The following is a 21,033-nucleotide window of genomic DNA, read 5'->3' as shown; positions in this document are numbered from 1 at the left end:
AGCCCCCACCCAACTTATCAAGATTGCTAGCGTGCTCTGCATGGACCCCATCAACAAGCCCTTAGGAAGGCACTCTGCCTGTTGTTCAGGGGGATTGAAGCCTTTCTGCAAACTCCTTGCCCTCTTTTTAGGCAGGCTCTACTCCCCACTCCCTTTCTATCCCTCATTCTGTTTCCCCTAAAGTTTTATTCATAAAAAAAAAAAGATTGTGAGAAACTGATGTCATTTATTTCTTAAATGTATGATAGAATTCACACATGAAGCCCTATTGGTCTTATGCTTTCTTTTTAGGATGGTTAAAAGTTATTAATTCAGAATCTTTTTTAGAGATACAGGTTTATTCACATCACTGATTTCTATATGTGAGAACAAGGACAAGCTGTATCTTTTAAAGAGTTAACGCGCTTATCTATGTCAACAAATGTGGGAGTACAGAGATGTTCCGTATATAGTTTTTTTTTATCATCATTTATTGCCCCTGGGTTCAGTAGTTGAAGTTCTTCCCTCACTTTTGACATTGGTAATTTCTAATGTTGTTTTCTTTGGTTAATCTGACTTTCTTTGGTTCAACTTCAGCAATTTTAGTGATTAAAAAACAAAACAAAACAAAACAGATTCTGGGCCCAGCGCGGTAGCCTAGAGACTAAAGTCCTCGCCTCACACACATTGGAAGCCCAAATGGGCGCCAGTTTTAATCCCAGTGGCCCCACTTCTCATCCAGCTCCTTGCTTGTGGTCCAAAGCCTTGAGAAGCTACACCTGTATGGGAGACCCAAAAGAGGCTCCAGACTCCTGGCGGCTTTGGATCGGCTCAGCTCTGGCTGTTGCGGTCATTTGAGGAGCCAATCATCAGATGGAAGATCTTCCTATCTGTCTCTCCTCTTCTCTGTTTATCTGACTTTCCAACAAAAATAAAATAAATCTTTTTTAAAAATAATGACCAGATGCTGGTTTATTGGTTTTTCCTTACTGTTCTACTGCTTCAAGTTTCATTGATATTTTCTGCTCTAACTTTTGCTATTTCTCATTTTCTGCTTTGTTGTAAGCTTAAATTGTACTTATTTTATTTGCAAGTCAGAGTTTAAAAAACAAAAGAGAAAAAGACAGAGACAGCCAGAGAGAGAGGTCTTTCATCTGCTGGTTCAATCTCCAGATGGCCTCATTGGCCAGAGCTGGGCAGGACTGAAGCTGAGAGCCAGGGATTCCTTCCGGATCTTCTTCTTTTTATTTTTAAAGAGTTATTTTTATTACAAAGTCAGATATACAGAGAGGAGGAGAGACAGGAAGATCCTCGATCCACTGATTCACTCCCCAAGTGACAACAGCCTAAACTGAGCCAATCCAAAGCCAGTCACCCGGAGCCTCTTCGGAATTTTCCACATGGGTGCAGGATCTCCAGTCCCAAGGCTCTGGGCCGTCCTCGACTGCTTTCCCAGGCCACAAGCAGGGAGCCAGATGGGAAGCGGGGCCAGCAGGATAGAACTGGCACCCATATGGGATCCTGGCGTGGTCAAGGTGAGGACTTTGGCCACTAGGTTATTGCCCTGAGCTCCCTTCAATATCTTAATGTGGGTATGGAGGCCCCCAAACTTTGGACCATCCTCCACTGCTTTCCAGGCCATTGGTAGGGAACTGCATTTGAAGTAGAGCAGCCAGGATCTGAACTAATGCCTGTATGGGACACTAGTGCCACAGACTGAGGATTGTCATGCTACGCCACAGTGCTCGACCCTGGATATTTTTTTTAATACATACATTTTATTTTATATGTTCCCACCTAATAATTTATTTGGAACTACCCACAGATTTTTATACATTGTGGTTTCGTTTTCATTGTCAATATAATTCAAAATGTTTTAAAATTTCTCCATATACTGTTGCATTGAGATACGTTATTAGTCTCCAAATTCTTGAGGATTTTTTTCTGTGGTTTGTTTCTGCTTTAACTCCTTCATGAGTAACAACATACTTTATGTGATTTCCATTCTTTTAAATTTGTTCAGATGTTTTTGTGGGAACTGCTCCATGAGAGCCTAAAAAGAATGTTTCTTCTGCTATTGTTGAACGAATTATTCTATGAATGTCAATTAGATCATGTGGACTGATAATAATATTCATGTGGACTATATATTCTTACTGAAATTCCACTTGATTGATTTATCAATTACTGAAAGATAAGTGTTAAACTCTATGATAACCAGATATAAGAATGGATTTGTCTATTTTTTTCTTCCAGACCATCAGTTTTTGTTTCACCTATTTTAATACCGTGTTATTTGGTGCTTTGGTGTTAAAAGATTGATCTGTTTAGCACTATATAATAACTCTCTTTTCCACCTATGATCTTCCTTAGTCTGAAGTATGCTTTATTAAAATTGATATAATCATTCTGTTTTTAATGGCATTATTATGGTATATGTCTCTTCCTTTACTTTTAACCTGTCTGAAGCTTTGTATTCAAACTGGGTGTCTGAGAGAGCACGTACAATTGGATGTGACCATCTTTGAGCTTTAATTGGTAAGTTCAGGCAATTCACATTTAAAGAAATGATTATTAAAGAAGTAGGGTTACACAAGGTGGATGCTGCGTGCGTGCTCACATACACACACAGACACACACACACACACACACACACACACACACATTCTATCTGCAGATTCTCTCCAGTGCCCTAATGACCAGGACTGGGCCTGCACAGAAATCACAAGCCAGGAATACAATGTAGTTGCAGTCACTACTTCCTCTTAGATGCCGAATTAGCAGCAAGGTGGATCAGCAACCAAAGCTGGGGATTATTCTTAGCCACTTTGATGTGTGAAGCTGCCATCTAAACTGCTAGCCAAATAATCTGCCATCACATTTTTAACTGGTGTTTAAAGTAGCGCCATCTCCTTCTCTCACCACTGCTTCCCCAAGCTTCTGAACTTCGGTGTTGTGACCGTCTTAAAAGTAATTGTTTCACTTTTCAAAAAGTTTACGTAAGTGCTAAATTATGATTTTTTTCTATTTTAAGCAGCATACTTTGTATTATCATGCACTAGACATGCTAAGAGTCCCTTACTTATTATTTTGCTTGCCACTATTTGAAACTGCACACTGTTAAATACCCTTAATTCTAATTCAATCTCCATTTATTTACCTTATTTGCATATAAATTTGAGGAAAACACCTTTTTATAATGTTTTCTTTATTGCATTCATCTATTTTGAAAATACCCATTGCCCTCCAGTTCTTTTGACTTTTTCAATAGAAATAATCTCCAATAATCCCATCAGACTTAAAAACGTAATTAGTTTGGATTTATCCTAATAAATCCCAAAAAGGAATTATTGTCATTGAATTTTTCTACATTATAAAAGCATTGAACCTGTTAGGTGCTTGGTGACAATATTTTTACTTTAATAGCTATTGAGCCATCTTTGGAAAGATAAGTGGATCTTAGGCAAATGTGCTATGGAAAGAACAATCTTTGTGCTGACCATTGTAATTTAAAACACCCTCTTAAACAGGTCATTAAGAGACGTGTAAATCAATGTTCTATTTGAAAAAGGGAAAATTTGTGACTGTAGTAGTTTTAGTCATTTCAATAAGTAGGTATTGAACTCTAGCTCTGAGCAAAATTACATTAAATCATGCTAAAATTAATGTAATCATGAGTCTATAGTTGGATAGGTGATACCCAGCTAAATAGATGAGACTTGGTATGCTTTTCTAGATAGGGGGCACCCAGTAATGTTTGAGACACTTTGAGGATAATGAACTCACCAAACCAAACAGTTCAAAGGCACCATGGATGTTACGTCTTCTAACACCCTCTGTAAAGTTTAATGCCAAACAAAAATATTTTCCAGAATTATTCTCAAGGGCTATTGTTTCTATGCTGTTGAAGCCTGTTTCTTTAAAATGTCTATTCTTTAACCTTTAGCCTCCTGAGTCACATATAGTTAAGTACAAATGTCTATTTTTAAAAATGGTACATGAGACATTTGAAAGTAGTTACGTTTCTTATATAAAGCTCCTTTCTAACTAACATCTTTAGTTCATCTAGTAATGTGTAAATGACAACATGAGCCCATTCCCACCTTGATCCCTTTTCTTTCAGATGCTCTAGATCAACAGCCATCTATATTTTCATAATTTGGTACCCAGTGCTAATACAAATTATCCGGATATGGTTAATCAGAATAAGGTTATTTTATAATTCTTCCCTGGAAAAGTTTCCAAAGTTGGAATGCATCTAGATAGAATTAGCCTTGTTCACTTTCTGATACTTAAAATATTTTAGAGCACAATCTGTTACAATATCATTATCTCTGTAACAAATAAACTGACAAGAGCTATAAGCCGCATGATTAACAATGTAGAGATTTTAAATACACATATTAAATCTCTTAAGATAATAAGTTACTCACATGACAAGTCACTACTCCTAGGTTTTTCTTTTTTTGTTAAGATCAATTTTTGGAAGGTAGTGTCAAAACAAATCCAATGGATAAGCTGGGGTGACAGATGCCTTTGGGAACCTGTTAAGAAGAAGTTCCAGGAATAGGAAGCAAAGGACCCCTTGCCCAGAGTGCATCCTGCCCTCTGTGAGTGTTTGGAAGTGTTTTTACGCCTTCCTTGATTAAAGGCAAACATCTGTGTTTTTTCTAGCCAGCTACCTAATTTCAATACTGCTTCCGTCAAGCCACGTTGTTAGCTTTCCTTGAATTCGCAGCTTGTATATGTGACCTAAGTTTGAGCTGTGTTTCAACTTCCGTTTTGCTGAATGTATAAAAACTGGGACCCCGAAAATGAACTTTGCCATCAGAGCACTCTCTGCCTCATTCATTTTCGATTGCTCCCCTGCCAGGTTTTCACAAGGTAAATTGCAAGGTCATTGGAGGTTGAAGGCAGTATGAGAGATTCTTCATCCACATGGGTTCATTTCCGAAATGATCACCATGGCTGAGAGTTGACCAGGCTAGAACCAGGGGCAGAGAGCTTCATTTGGTATTCTACATGGGTTCAGGTATCAACAATTTGGACTAGTCCTCTTTCACTGCTTCCCCAGACACATTATCAGGGAGCTGTAATGAAAATGGAGCAGGCAGGACTTGAACCAGTGCCGATATTTGGGATTCTGGAATTGTAGATGGCAGGTTAACATGCAGCACCACAGCATCTGCCCTGCATTTTTTTTAACTGTTACTTGAATGGAAATGAAGAATAAAAAATGTTCTACAGAAATCTCAGTAATACCGGATTGACTCTCTGCTTCTCAGTGAGCCCAGAGGGTTATATTTTTTGTAAGAATTCATAGAAGTCCTTCAAATGATTACAATCATAATTCTATTTTACTAGATTCAATTCAGTTGCCATTGATGACAGCAGTATTGTGCCAAACTCCGAGCAGAGATCAAAAGGAAGCATAAGACACAATTATTGTCCTCAATACTGCCAGGATTTTGAGTGAAAATATGGATAAAAAATTATAAAAATAAAATATTATATAACGGTTTTTACAAGTTCTAGTCAATTACATTGTGTTTTAAAAAACTGCATGGATTTCAATCTTTTTTGCACCAAAGTCATTATTTTCTCATCGTGTCTTCCAACACTTTGTGAAGTGTTCCTGTAAATATTTTATAGCACTCTGTGAAGTAGAGTTGAAAAGATAAATGATAATCCTGCAGATTTGTAAGGACTTTGGCCAAATCATCTATTTTAGGCGCCATGCTTTTGTACACGGTTATGTTTTCTAGTAAGTAAAAAGATACTCTTGATATTGTATAATGGATGCTACGGAAAAAGGCCTTTATTCAAATGAAATTCCTGCTAACTGCTATTTTACAATTTGGTGGTCAAACTGATATTTGTCAGGCCAGTATTATGGAGCAATGGATTAAGCCACCACCTGCAATGTTGGAGCACAATTCAGAATCCCAGTTGAAACTGCCACTGCTCTGCTTGCAATCCAGCTTCCAGTTAATGTTCCTGGGGAAACAAAGTCAGATGACTGAAGTAATTGTACTCCTGCAGCCACATGGGAGAACCACATAGCATTTCCGGCACTTGTCTTTGACCTGGCCCAACGCCAACAACTGTGGCTGTCTTGGGGATAAGCAAATGGATGGAAGTCCAACCCCAATAATTGTGGTCATTTTTGGAGTAAACCAATGGATGGAAGATCTCATTGTATCTGTCTCATCTGTCTCTGCTTCCTTTAATTTCTCTTTCAAATAAGTAAAATGGATTTTTTTAATTTTACTTTTTTGGGGACAGTATAGTAGTGTTGAAAGCTAAACCCCTGCATTAGTATCCCATATGGGCACTTGTTCATGTCCTGGGTGTTCCACTTCTAATCCAGGTCCTTGCTAATGTGCCTGGGAAAACAGTCGAAGATGGCTCAAGTCTCGTACTCTTGCACCCATAAGGGAGATCCAGAGGAAGCTCCTGACTTCTGACTTTGAATTGGTCACTTCTGGCCATGGTGGGCATTTGGAGAGTGAACCAGGGGGTATGGAAGATCTTTCTCTCTGTCTTTCATTCTCTCTGTAAATCTGTCTTTCAAATAAAAAAATTAATCCTTTTTAAAAATGCATATTTGTTTTCTCATGTCCCTGGGGTAAGATAATTAGCTAAAGGGTAATTTGAAAAATCTGTAATATCCTACTATGTAAATATGTAAGAATATTTAACTCAAGATCCATAAATATATGCTTCTTAAAATGTATTAATCACTAGTTTGGTGTATTTGCCCATGCAAATGCTTCATTCATGGAAGTTTCAACGTCTTTTCACAATATAAGTTGACTAAAATAACTTTTTTTGTGACCCTGATATAAACATTTAAATTTGTTTAAAATTATCCTATTGGTTCTTATCACAATTATATGTTCTTCAAGTCATACTTGGAAAAAACTGAAATTAAACATCTCCCCTTCTCAATAGTAATTTATTTTTCTTTGATAAGTATCAAATATTAAACACATGATAAGATTTATATCAAACAATTTAAAATCATGATTTTTATGCCTTCTTTAATGTCAGCTAATTTGGAAATTAATGCTTATGTTTGAGGACCCTGCAATGAATGTTTAGGGGTGATTTTTTATAAATGTTATCCTAAACATATAATTCTTATCAAGTAAATATCAGCAAAAAGTGTTATAAAAAATTTAATAAGGGGCATTTGGCAAAGAAAATTAAGTTGCCCCTTACAATGCCCACACATTATATCACTGTTTGGTTTCAATTCCGACTACTCCTTTCTGATGCAGCTTCCTGTTAACTTGGCCATCAGCTTCCCCCTCTGCTCACATTATCCTAGATACAGCTCCTGGCTTCACTCAGAGCCTGTGATTTGAGATGGTAGCATGAGAGGACTTAGTAAACACATAATACAGTCCTTCTAAAGCCTGCCTAAAGGAGTTGGAAGGAGTTGGTTTTATCTGCTGCTGGGGTCTGTGCAATGGGTGTGGATGGCATGAAGGTGTGATAAGAACAGATCCCCTGTTGGCAAGGCTGTGAGAAGCTTCCAACTGTATGGCAGGGCATGAAAGATGTCTCTCCCACCACCTTGATGCAGTCTCACCACCTTTTGCATGGAGACTTAACCACCTCACTAAGAATTCTGTTATCTATTGAGGCATTTTTGTTTGCTCTTGTGAGATGGCTTTTGTAACCAATGTGAGTTGAGGAGTTATGTTGCTGATCATGTCTTGGTGAGTGGAACTTTAACAATTTGCACACAGGAGTACAATTAAGCCTATGCCGTTTCTGGACACCTTATTGCATGCCTAACCATTGCCTCAGAAACTGGCCCAGACATGGGCCAGTGGGTCGATGGCAGAGGGGCACATCCATGAAAAAGCTTGATAAGTATCCTAAAAATTAATGAAAGTGATGGGAGTATGAGTTGAAACTGATGGTGATAAACACAGTTACTATGACTATAAAGGCTAACCTGTATTTGCGATTTCTTTGGAGCGTAGGAAATATATCTGCTTTAGCCTCTATATGTCTTTTTCCCTTGTGACCTATTTCTTCCATTAAGTTATGGGCAAGTTGTGGAAATAGAAATTTAGTAGGAAAGTGTTACTGATTAGTACGTAAGTGCATGTGCCTTGGCCTTGGAGTCCTGGCTGTTGCCAAATGGCTACTATTGAAGAATGAATAATAGCTTGTTTTGAAGAAAATGATGATGATGGTAATTTACTGTATTGTCTTTAAGAGCACCTGGTAGACCATGAAGTAAAAAATAAAATAATCAAACGTCTGTGTCTTGAAGTAAAAATGGAACAATCAAATATTTGTGCAGAAGCTTGTGATATGTCTGGATAAATAAACAAAGACAGCTTCTCGAGCTGTTAATTGGGGGCACAAAGTGACCTTGTCCATGTCTCTTATTGTTGCTGACTCCACACACCTTTCTCAAGCTCTGAACTCAGCTTGAGCTGGCCTCCAGCCGGATTCTGCTCCCTGGGAGCAAGTTAGTTACAAAATCTAGCAGGCATCCTCACAGGGAGGAATTAAACTCAACTCTTGAAGAATACTAAGGAGAATCAAGATGGCTGAATATGGCAGGGCATGTTTAAACAGATGGAGAAATATTAGCCAGGGTGAAGCAGAGAGGGCACATTCCAGGAAGTAGGACAGGACAGGCCGATGGCAGAGGGGCACTTAGAGATTGACAGACACAAGAAAGCAGTGGACACAATGAGGTGGTGTTACAGTGACCAGACATACCAATGGCATTCAGCAGCTATCTGAAGTGCACCAACTCCTAGAACTTCATCAACAAGGTGGGAAGGGGAGTTCACTGGAAATTCAGGAGGTGAAACCAAAGAATTACCTTTTCTGGTGGTTTGTTTGATTTGACCATGAACAGAGACAGAGCAGCAGTTCCCAAACAAGCAATGTGGGAACAGGGTGGATTTCACAGCCCAAACTCCCCAGTAAAGCTGCATCAAGCGCCATTTTGTGCAGAAAGGCAAAGGCAATGGGACAGGACTGTGCATGCACTAAGCTGGAAACAAACTCATTTCGGGCTCAGTGAATTGCAAAGAAGTGATATCCTACAGACTCCACCCAAGACAGGTACAGGTAGCCCCCAGGCCTAATGGGTAGTAAATTAGGAACTCCACCAGTGACACATCAGGGACCATTTTATACAGTGTGGCAAAGTGTGCGGTGCACATGTGCTGAGCTTGGTGAGAACTGACTGAGCTCAGTGCATTGCAATGGTCCCACCGAGAAAATTATACCAACTTTGGTATTTACAACTCAAAATAGGTCCATGTGGCCCTCAGGCCTAATGGCCAGCAGGTTTTGGCACAATCAGTATCATGAACACCCTAATAGGACCTATGGTATGTCCCAATTCTGGGAACTGTGTGAACTGGAAGTGGGATAAAGATGGTACAGACAACAGTACAAAAACAGCATGGGATCATAGGAGCTGAAGTGCTGAGTCAGGAGCTGTGGCTGCAGAGACCATGGTTGATGTCTAACATAAGAGCCAAACACAAGTGATTGCAATCAAAAAATCATGTACCAAACACAGCAAATAAAATCAAATTGCAGACCTGTGGGTGACACAGCTTAGAAATCTGCTCTAAAATCTGCTAACCAGAAATACGGTGACCAAGAGCACACACACACACAAAGGACAAAGTCACAATGGATATTATTGAAGACTTCCCTGCAAATGAGCAAAACACTAGGCCAACCTCAGAGTTAGCTGAGGAATACATCGGGAAAATGGAGGATACAGAATTCAAAATACTTGTTTTAAAGCTTCTTACCAACAAAGAGAAGCACATGCAGGAATTTAAAGATTCCATCACACAGGAAAAAGCAACACTAAAACAAAATCAAGCTGAAATATTGGAAATTAAGGACATGATAGAGCAAATTAAAAATTCAGTGGAAAGTCTCAATAATAGAACAAAGGAGGCAGAAGAAAGAATCTCAGAATCAGGAGATATCTCTTGTCACAATGGGGAAATAATCGAAAAGCTAGAAGCAGAGCTGGGTCAAGCTAAAAGAGTATTCAAGAATTAAAGACATGACTAAAAGGCCAAATATAAGAGCTATGGGAGTCCCAGAAAGTGCAGAAAGAGAAGCTGGGTTTAAAAAAATGTATTTAATGAAATAATAAGAGAAAAATTCCCTAATCTGGAGGAAGAACACCCAGGAATTCGGAAACAACATCTAAGAGGGGCACAGAACTCCAATCAGGCTTGACCAAAAATGATCTTCACCACAACACATTGTAATCAAGCTTTCTTTAATTGAACATAAGGAAAAGATCCTTAAATGTGCAAACAAAAAACAATTGACATACAGGAATGGCAATTAAATTCACAACTGGTCTCTCATAGGAAACTCTACAGGCAAGAAGAGAATGGAGTGACATATTCTAAATTCTAAAAGAAAAAAAATTGTTGGCCCAGGATAATCTACCCAGCAAAACTTTCCTTTGCCTTTGAAAATGAAATAAAATTCTTCCACAGTGAAGAAAAGTTAAAAGAATGTCTCTTTCAAACCTGCCCTACAAAGGATACTTAAAGATGTTCTCTTAACAGAGAAAAGGAATAGCACCCACCAAAACCAAAGGCAAATGTGAAGAGCATCCCAGTAAATAACAACAGAAGACTAAATAAGTGAACAACCTGTTGTCTCTCCCTTACATCTGTGTGTGTGTGTGTAAATGCCTTTGAAATACATAAAACAAATCTTTCCACTCTTTCCCCAGAAAAAAAAAAAAAAACTGGTTCAGCCTTCACTCTGTTTTCAAAAATAAATAAAAATAAATTCATTTTCACTTATTTTTAAAGAGGGATAAAATATTTATGCCCATATAACCCTGGTACTAACATTTAAAAAAATCAAAATAAATTATTTGATAATGGAGAACTATTTATTAAAAACACTGATTGGGTCCCAGCGGCATGGCCTAGCGGCTAAAGTCCTTGCCTTGAACGCGCCAGGATCCCATATGAGCGCTGGTTCTAATCCCGGCAGCTCCACTTCCCATCCAGCTCCTTGCCTGTGGCCTGGGAAAGCAGTCGAGGACGGCCCAAAGCCTTTGGGACTCTGCACCCATGTGGGAGACCCAGAAGAGGTTCCTGGTTCCTGGTTTTGGATCAGCACAGAACCGGCTGTTGCGCTTCCTCTTTGTCTCTCCTCTCTATATATCTGACTTTGTAACAAAAATAATAAATAAATCTTTAAAAACAAACAAACAAAAAACATTGATGGCAAATTCCAAAAAAGTTTTTTTAATCCATTTTGATAAAAATAATCAGATGTATGTTTTCACTGATAGAGGCAAACACAAATGAGAACATTTCATTAAGTAGAACTTAAGGTAACAGATGCTGATGAGTGGGAAGTGTTACAGCTATAGTCTATTTACCTGCTTCCACGTTCAATATGTTTACCCCTTTATTTAGTGGAAAATTAAGCCTATGATTGTGAAGAAAATTAAAAATATCTTATTGCAAAAACAGAAAACAAAGAGAAAAGGAAGGAAGAAGGAAGGAAAATGCAACAATATTCTTAATATCATACCTTTGTGCCACTTGTATTAGGATCTCCTTATCATATTAATTTAATTTTCTTTATGATACTAAAAACTTAAAAAGAGTGTGGTTAGTTTTGGTTTCATGGTTTTGTCAAGTTTCTCTAAGATTTCCAATGTATTAAAGTGAAATTATTCCATTTATTCATTTATTTTATAAATTTCTTGTGTTATCTGGGTGTGTGTCCTCTATATGGCTTAGTTATGTCTCGTCTGCTATGAGTCTCTTCATCACATTGGCCTACCATATTGGCATTCCTGAATTAAACCCTGATGTTTAGTTCTGTTTTGTTTTTACTTTCTATGTTATTTTTTAAAAGGCACAGTGACCTTACTTTCATTATTTTTTATTTAGCAATTGTTATTGTTTTTCAGAAAAAAAATACATCACAATATTTTATTGGTTTCTTGAGAGTAGAGATACCCGCACCCTACTTCCTTTGAAGTCAAATTATCACAACATACTGTCCGCACTGCTATAAATTCAAGATCTCTATGGCTAGGGCTAACTCAAGTGGCTAACTAATGATCGTTCTTATTGAAACACTGTTCATTCTTCATTATATGACATAGTCAAAATGCAGGGAAGTAGATTCCCACACATGATTGCAGTGATCGTCCTGAGAAAGACTTGCACATTTCATCACCTGTCACCGATGTGAGTAAATCACAGGAGCTGGACCGGGGAGGCCACAGAATTCAGCTCTGCGATGCTTTTTCAGCTCAATGTAAGATTTTTCTTCTAACCACATTGGTTGATTTCAAGTCATGGGAATACTAAACAAAAGCAAACATATTTTTAATTGATATTGAAATAGGAAAGTATTGAGAATGTACCTCTTTGTTCTACTTTTTGCCTGTTTCTTTTCTTCTTCTATGTAGTGTTTTAATGAGACACTTGCCTCATTTTTGTGAAATTACTTCACAATATATAAAATAGCACCTATATTTCCAGATGAAATTTCAATGAAGGTCTCATATCTACTTCATGACTCATGTTTTGCCAAAGCATTACAATTACAAGGTTGTCCTTTTAAGATTTATTAAAATTTTTATTTGAAAGGCAGTGTTACAGGGAGGAAAAACAGAGGGCTTCCATCCACTTGTTCACTCTGCAAATGGCTGCAACGGATGTAAGACAATCCAAGCCAGGAGCTTCTGCCGAGTCTCCCACATAGGTGCAGCAGCTCAAGTACTTGGGCCATCTTCCACTGTTTTCCCAGGCACATTAGCAGAGAACTGGATCAGAAATGCAGCAGCCAGGGCTTGAACCAATGCCCATATGAGATGTCAACACTCCAATGGGAAGTTTAGCATGCTGTACCTTGAAACCCACCACACAGATACATCTGTAATACTGGAAATGTTTAAAGTATGTTTTGTACTTTCTAGCATCTGAGTATGTATCTGCTACTGCTCAATGCTTCATTGAGCTTAGAAAATGTTCCATTATCTTGGTATAATAGATATACATATATTTTCTTTATATATATATACATATTTTTTTTTATTTTGATAATGTTAACATAGTTGATTAGGCCACAAAGGGCCAAGGGCTACAGGAAAGTGGATAACACCATTGTTTCCACACTAATATCATTTTTTCCCTTGTATCTGGGGTAAGGGGAGAGACAAAGGGAGACACCCCACCCAGCCTCCCACCCATCCCAGTTCCCCGACGTGGGGCATGCTTCGAGGATCTTGCTCAAGCAGTTTTGATAGTTCAACAGTTCTGAATTGCTGCCAATCTCGCCATTCCAAGCACAACAAAATCTCTTCAGAATCCACTGGCTGACATAGTCTGTTCATGGTTGGGGTTCTGAGATCAGCAGTTCAGTTGGAGGGATCCCCAAAAAAACTTCGTCTGAGGTGACCTCAGATCTGATTCTTGTGTGTGCTTGCCAGTACAGGGTCTGGCACAGTTTGTCACCCCAATCAGCTTATGCGCATGCTGGTGCTTGCAATTGCTGGGTCAGTTCTGTTTCCAGCGCTGTCTTCCGCATGAAACAGTGGGTGTTGTAGTCCAGCCCGATCCTGCCCACTTGATACTCGGCCCGCACACAACGTGTGAGGGTATAATACATTTTAAAGACAGATTTTCTTTATGTAACATAGAATGCCAAGGTTTTATGGATATATTTATGTATATATATACACATGTATATATTTCAAATGTTCATGGAAATGGAGTTACAAATAAATTTATTTTGGAAAAACAAGATTCAAAATATATTGGAATATAACCATAGCTTCTCAAAATAACCATTTTCTTTTTCTTTTTGAAGATCCTTTAAACATTGTTTTGTACTTAATGCCAATGTATAATTTTAATGCTTGCATGCATGGTTATATAAATGCCTATTCATTCAAGATTGTTTCTTGCACTGTTCAAATATTGTAAATATTGCAAACCTTGATCAACTTAGTGTCTGGTTGTGTCTGGTTGTTTATTACTCATATCGAAACAATGAAGAGATAAATCTTGCAACTTCCTATGTAACACATGTTACACCCATTCCTGTTAGGTCAACAGTTTCCACATTACATGTTAAAAACTAAGTCTTACGAATAAGTAAAGTTAACATTTATTTAGGATCCTTTTGTTGATTTATTGTAGGAAGCTGTTTTAAAAATCATGATTTTTTTTGTTTGTTTAGGAAACTCCCCTCTTAGCACATACAGAGTTATATCCTTCTGAATTTTCAACTTTTTGTGTGCTTATAGTAACGATGTATTCATTACAAGTAGAATATGCTTGTATCATCTACTACAGTAGCTGTACAGTAGCTAGTAAATACAGCAATCTGCATCATCTATTTTGTTGTTTTTAACTTATATATGCCATTTTAATCTATCAGTTCCACTTTTTGTTGTTCTTTTAAACATTTTTACTTTTTTTCTTTAAGTTTGTTTGCTTAAAACAACATTCAGTATTTTTGGTTACTCCCATAAATATTTTCTTTTTTTTTCAATATAGATGATTTTGGTGTTAATTTATTTTCTATCCACCAGTTTCCATGCTTATTATCCCTTCTTGTCTTTTTTAAAAGATTTATTTATTTTTATTGGAAAGTCAGATATACAAAGAGGAGGAGAGACAGAGAGAAAGATCTTTCATACATTGATTCACTCCTCCAAGTGGCTGCATTGACCAGAGCTGAGCGAATCCAAAGCCAGGAGCCTCTTCTGGGTTTCCCACATGGGTGCAGGGTCCCAAGGCTTTGGGCCATCCTTGACTGCTTCCCCAGGCCACAAGCAGGGAGCTGGATGGGAAGCAGGGCTGCTGGGATTGGAACCTGCCCCCATTTGAGATCCTGGTGCGTGCAAGGTGAGGATTTTAGCCACTAGGCTACCACACCTGGCCCTCTTCTTGTTTCTGACATTTATTTATTTTAGTTGCATAGAGACAGCAGAGATAGAGAGATCTTTCATCCCACTCTGGTTCATACTCCAAATGGCCTCAGTGGCTGAGGCTGGCCAGGTTGAAGCCAGGGGGCAGGAGCTTCAATCAGCCCTCCCACATGGGTGCAAGAGGCACTGGGGTCACTTTCTGCTGCTTTCCAAGGCTCATTCATAGGGAGCTTGATATAGGATGCTGGCTTCTTAGGTGTCAGCTTACCCAGCCACACCTCAGCAGCTGGTCTGCTAGTTCTTTTCCCTCCTCCTTCACCTTGATGTTATGATTTAATGACTTGAAAGTCAGAATTACAGATAAAGAAGGAAATAAAAAATGAGACTAAGGGAGGAAGGAAAAAAGAAGGTAAGGAAGAAAGAGATAGAAAAAGAAGAAAAAGGAGGAGGAGTAGAAAAGAAGAAGGAAGGAAGGAAGGAAGGAAGGAAGGAAGGAAGGAAGGAAGGAAGGAAGGAAGGAAGAGAGGGTTACAAACACTTGGGCCATCCTCGGCTGTTTTCTCAGGTGCATTAGCAGGGAGCTGAATCAGAGGTGGAGCAGCCTGGACTCATGCTGGCGTCCATGTGGGATACTGATGCTGCAGGCATGGGCTCAACTAACCATGCTACAATGTAAGCCTCAACAATATAAAATTTCTTTGTTTTCTTTTAATATTGTTTTTATTAACACATCGATTATGGGTTAACTAATTTATTGCTCAGCCTCATTCTTTTTGGATCAGATTTCTTCTCACCAGATAAGATAAATTTTATTCTAGTAGTCCTGAATTGCATTACATTTTTTAATTTTATCTAGGATCTTTGTGCTGTCAGGGTCACTTCAAAGTGTCCAGTTTTCTCGTGCCGTCATTCTATCTTCAGCTTTAAAGCAGCAGATTGGCTGCCTTAGTACCTGGTTTAATAGTCAATACACTTTAACCATCAAGTATTATAAATTCTTCAAACTCTTCCAGAGTCTATCTGGCTCTGTTTTTATTTTAATTAAAGGTTTTCTAAGCCTGTAACATCACTGAGTGTGGTGATGAAGTTAAAGAATAGAAGTCAGATGTGTAGTCAGTAATGACGGAGTATTCATTTTAGTTCTTCCATGACTAACTACAGGATTGGAAATAATAATGAAAGAGCATTATCTCTTCTACACAAATGTGTGCTACTTAAGCTGAACACCAAGAATTAATAAACCTGAGTCATCCACTTCCACATCCCAGTGCCTAGGTAGTTTGTACTTTCATTTTGTGGATGAATTTGTAGTCTAATTAATTTTCTGGTAACTTTTTAAAGAGACCTTTGGCTTTGCAATGACAAGGACGAATTTGCCTTCCGCTGTGCACCACAGTCACTAGGATATTGATGAGTGCATTAGCAAAGACATCTTGGCAACACACTATCTGGAATCGATCCTAAGAGTGACTCATCCTTTCTGTCACCCTTTCCTCAGGCAACCCATCGTGCGGGAAGCAACAGCTCTAGAGTTCCTCTGAATACTGACACCCATTTTTACTACTATATTTTGACCTTGCTAGTGACATTGAAAATAATAATAATCAATAGATAATGTTAACTGTGAGTCTTTAGCATTATGCAGTATTTTCATTTAATTTCAATAACTCACTGTTCAAGGGTCAAACTTGTTATATATAATTGGTGTGTTTGTCTTACAAGTACTTACTATCAACAGAATCATGAAATAAGCTTTTGTTACCTTCTGACAAGATCAACAGCATTTCAGAATTATTGAAACCACTTGAACAGAATCCTCAGAGTATGCTCCACATCGGGGACCCTGGGATGCCATCAGGTAGCCAATCCCAACCCCGGGTGCTGACTTGCCTGGGAAGCTGGGTGTGGCTTCTCCCCTTATCTTCCTTCTACCCCCAGATACAAGGAAGAAGAAAAAGAAAATATGGAAACAATGATCTCCTGATCCTGCCCTGTAATCAACTATGTAAACTCATCAAAAATAAAATTAAAACATTTCAACTTCAAAAAATAAATAAATAGATACACTTGACAACAACAGCACTCAAAGCAAATGTCTGAATAGATATTGAAATGTATGCATTTAGCAACAAAAACATTTAGTCATAGAATGCACACTGAATATTCTCATAAATCTGTTTTAATTTGTATTTTCTTATTAAATAAAATTAAGATACATCATATTTCCAAAGAATGAGATAAATTTTTTCATAAATTTTGGTTTTGGCTTACTTTTCATGTTTTACAAAGGAGTGATATGAGACTTATTATATTATAGTTAAGTGGCAAAAGTTTCTATTGTTATGAAATTAAAAGCCACAAACGAGCCTCATATTGGATAAGGATCCATTTCCAGGCTGCGGCCTATTTCCACATGGCAAAACTGATGAGAATGCTTCCTAGAGTCCCTGTTATAAGGGATGGAATTACACTGATGAAAACACCACTCCTTTCAAAAATGATTTTTTAAATATTTAATTTTATGTTTAATATTCGTTACATAGTTGAAAGGGATGTATCCTCAGGTGGACCTCAGATTAGTTTACAGAGGGTCAAGGTGTGGAGGAAGGTAGGTGGGACAAATTTTTCAGTTCCTTTCAGCTTCCTGGTCTACTGGGGTGGAGGGGAAAGGCAAGGGACTGCGCCTTGCTGTCATACTACATCAGCACCTGGGGATGGGGGACAGTCCTTTGGTGATACCCTAGAGACCCCAATAAGGGAACAAATGTAACACTTTGCCTAGTTACAAGGCAACCTAGGCAGTAGCCTACAGCCACGGAGAAAATTCTGTTCATATCAACTGATCACCTCCCAACTTCCATTACTATCCTGACAATAATTATGCTTCAACACATACATTTTAGACAAATAATCAGACTATAGAAGGTTGCAAAGACAAGGTAACACAAAACAAGGAAAAAATGAAAAGCTAGCTTATCTCATCTCCTCTTTCACATCAAGCCTACCTGTGCGTTAATTGAAACTGTTTTTAGGAAATACAAAATGCTTACAAACATATCAGAAAAATGTTTCCTGTTTTGAAATTGAATTTTACAATCTTGATTAAAGTTTAGCTTCTTTTCTAAATGCCATTCTACTGCCAGGCCTTCTAAAGCTGACATTTGAACATTGTCTAGAAATGAGCAAGGGAAATGACCAAAATGATGGAAAATGAAATGGAAATTTACAGCCTCTCTTTTTTTTCTAAAAAAGACAATTTTTTAAAAGAAAAGTATGTTTGAATGAAAAATGAGTAATTCTGCAGCTTGTATGGACAAGAATATTTTATTTTCTGTGACATTACGGAGATGTATCTAGGACAGGTTTTGATGTTCAGAGATGAAAGTCACCAGGCACAGAAAAGAATGAACATTTTTTTGAAATGAGATCTTATTAATACTCCATATAATACCAAGATTTTACAAAGATTCAAGGCTGTAGTTTCTACTGGATGTCTTTAGTTCCTTCCTATCAGCAACCTTTGATTTAGCTGACATTATCATAGCTTTTAAATTTTAAGATACCCGGTTTTCCACTATTTCCATCTCAGAAATTACAACTGTATTTTAAAATTGACATTTATTTTTTCTTACATAAATTATATAAAGTAGTGTTATATAATCATTATTAGAATTGTTGACATCTTTGTTGAGGGGGCAGGAGTTGGTGCTTTTTTTGGTCATTCCTTTAAACACAATAGTTCATGAGTGGAACTACAAAGCTGTATATAACTGATTCCCTGATAATCACACAGGATGCCTGGCATTCCACTTCCAGTACACACTCCCTAAAAGGAATTGCTGTTGTTGAGAAATCTCTGTATTTACATTTAAACATCTAATTTAGAATTTAGCAATATTTTAAACTATTTTGATCTTTAGCATTCAGGAGTCCATGGTTATGATTTATAACCACATATACTTTCTGAAACGGTATGAATTAATTTTTCTTGTGTGTATATGTGTACATATCAGGCCTTTTGATTTTCTACTTATTTCCTCTTGACATTCATTTCCACATATTCCCAATTATTTTCTCTAAAAATTGTTACCTTCATCTGAAGAATTACCTTGTGGCTGCAGGTGCCCAGTTGACTTGAACATGGAGACGAGAAGTCCTGTAGAGTTAATGGCTTACAATAGTCTGAAAAAAAAAAGAGCAGAGGTTCAATATCTCCATGTCCTGCTACTGGATTATCTACCTGAAGAATAGAGTATATAGTATATTCTCTCCAGATTCCTAAGATTAGTCTCTTGTTGCCCACCTGGTAACTGGCTTGACATAAAAACTTTCATTTCCTTTCTTTACTTGCATTATCCAACATGGTTTATCATTGTTTCCTAAGATAACCTCAAAAAATGAGCTGTACAAAGCTACTTTCAATTTACACCAGGCTTGTGTATGTGTGTATGAATTTTTCTGGTAAAATGCCTAAACTCATCAAGTGTGCTTCATAAACAACCATCTCATTATGACTTTTTTCATCTATTTTAAAATTGCTATCTGATTCTGAAAAAAATCTATAAGGAGACTTGGCACATCAGGGTTGCATGCTTGCTTTTCCCATACCTACATGAGAATCTGGACTCATGATTGATCTTTAATCAGTTGCAGGGATCTGGTCCTCAGCAGGGTGATGACTGATAATTTCATTGTGCCTACTTGGTGAAGTAGATCATACCACATGAACCTGTTAGGATTCTTTTGTGCCAACATCAACTTTGATACTGCAAGCTTGGTATCACTGTTGATGTCTTTGGTTTTTGTTATGATGACTGGCTGTATCGCAGGATGTGCCTACATGGCCAGTCTTTCACAACTTGGCCAGATCTATTTTTATATAGTCTTGTAGGTCACAGCTCAGAGAACAAATATATTTCACACATTGAGCCCAAATGTAGCGAGTTAAGAAACTAGTTCTTCGTTCCTCTACACTATGCTTGCTATGATTCTTTGTCATTCTTTCCCTAAAATCATTGCCCTATAGCCCTGCACTCTAAGGAATCTTAGTCATGACTATAACCTGCTGTTACACCTGAGTCCTTATAGAGACTAAGCTACTGTCTTGTGGTCTCACAGTCTCTGAAATAAGCACTAAGTGACAGTTGGTAAATATTGACATCTAGAACACGATAGGGAGAAAGAGCAAAGTGAAAGTATCAGAAACCTGCAAGCTAACTGTTTAGCTCTCAATTACTGGCTTCTCTCTAAAGAAGAGCACATAAAGATGACCATACAAGCCCTCACTGTCCCTATAGGCCCTAATGAGGATTCGCAAAGGAAGTGTGAAACATGCTTATGTCCAGATATCAGAGATTAGTGAGTTCCTTTTCCATCATGCACCCAAAGATGATGACCAGATGACTACAGAAAGGGCATATCACTGCCTTTTCTGACAAACGATACATATCTAAAACAAATACAGTGCCCCAATCAGCTTATGCATATGCTGGTGGTTGCAATTGCTGGGTCAGTTCTGTTCTGTTTCCAACCCTGTCTTCCACACAAACCAGTGAGTGTTGCAGTCCAGCATGATTCTGTCCACTTCACACTCAGCCTTCACGGAAACCAGTGGGATCTGCAGCGTAGTTGGGGCGACTCCCAACAAACCCCACCAGGCCTGCTCCCTACCCTGGTCCCCATGCTTGCCACTATGTGCCGCAGACTTGTTCAGTCTTTCACGCATCCCATTTAGGTTTTATACATGTCACCAGGCATTTGAGTCCAGTTCAACCTAACCAGCCCTACTATGCAGCCCACACACATGCTGGCGGGTACCGTTCTGTCTAGCCATGCCTGCCCCAGTCCCTATTGGGACACCCCCACTCCCACATCATGCACTCTCCAAGTGGTTCTGCAGTTTAACTTGACAGATTTAAGCCCCCAGTGCAGCCTCTGCCAGCTGATGCTGCGGCAAAGCCCAACCAACCCTCGCCTTCTCTGATGTATCCTTGCACCAGTAGTCATGTCTTTTATTCACTTTATTGGGTACATTACCTAATTAGTATGTTTTTGAAGAAGAACCTGGGTAAGTTTTCCCTTACTCTCTTGCTCTGTAACACCCAGCTTGCAAC

This window comes from Ochotona princeps, chromosome 11, assembly GCF_030435755.1.
Source record: "Ochotona princeps isolate mOchPri1 chromosome 11, mOchPri1.hap1, whole genome shotgun sequence".
In the NCBI taxonomy this organism is placed as follows: domain Eukaryota; kingdom Metazoa; phylum Chordata; class Mammalia; order Lagomorpha; family Ochotonidae; genus Ochotona; species Ochotona princeps.
This window is presented reverse-complemented; position numbering follows the sequence as displayed.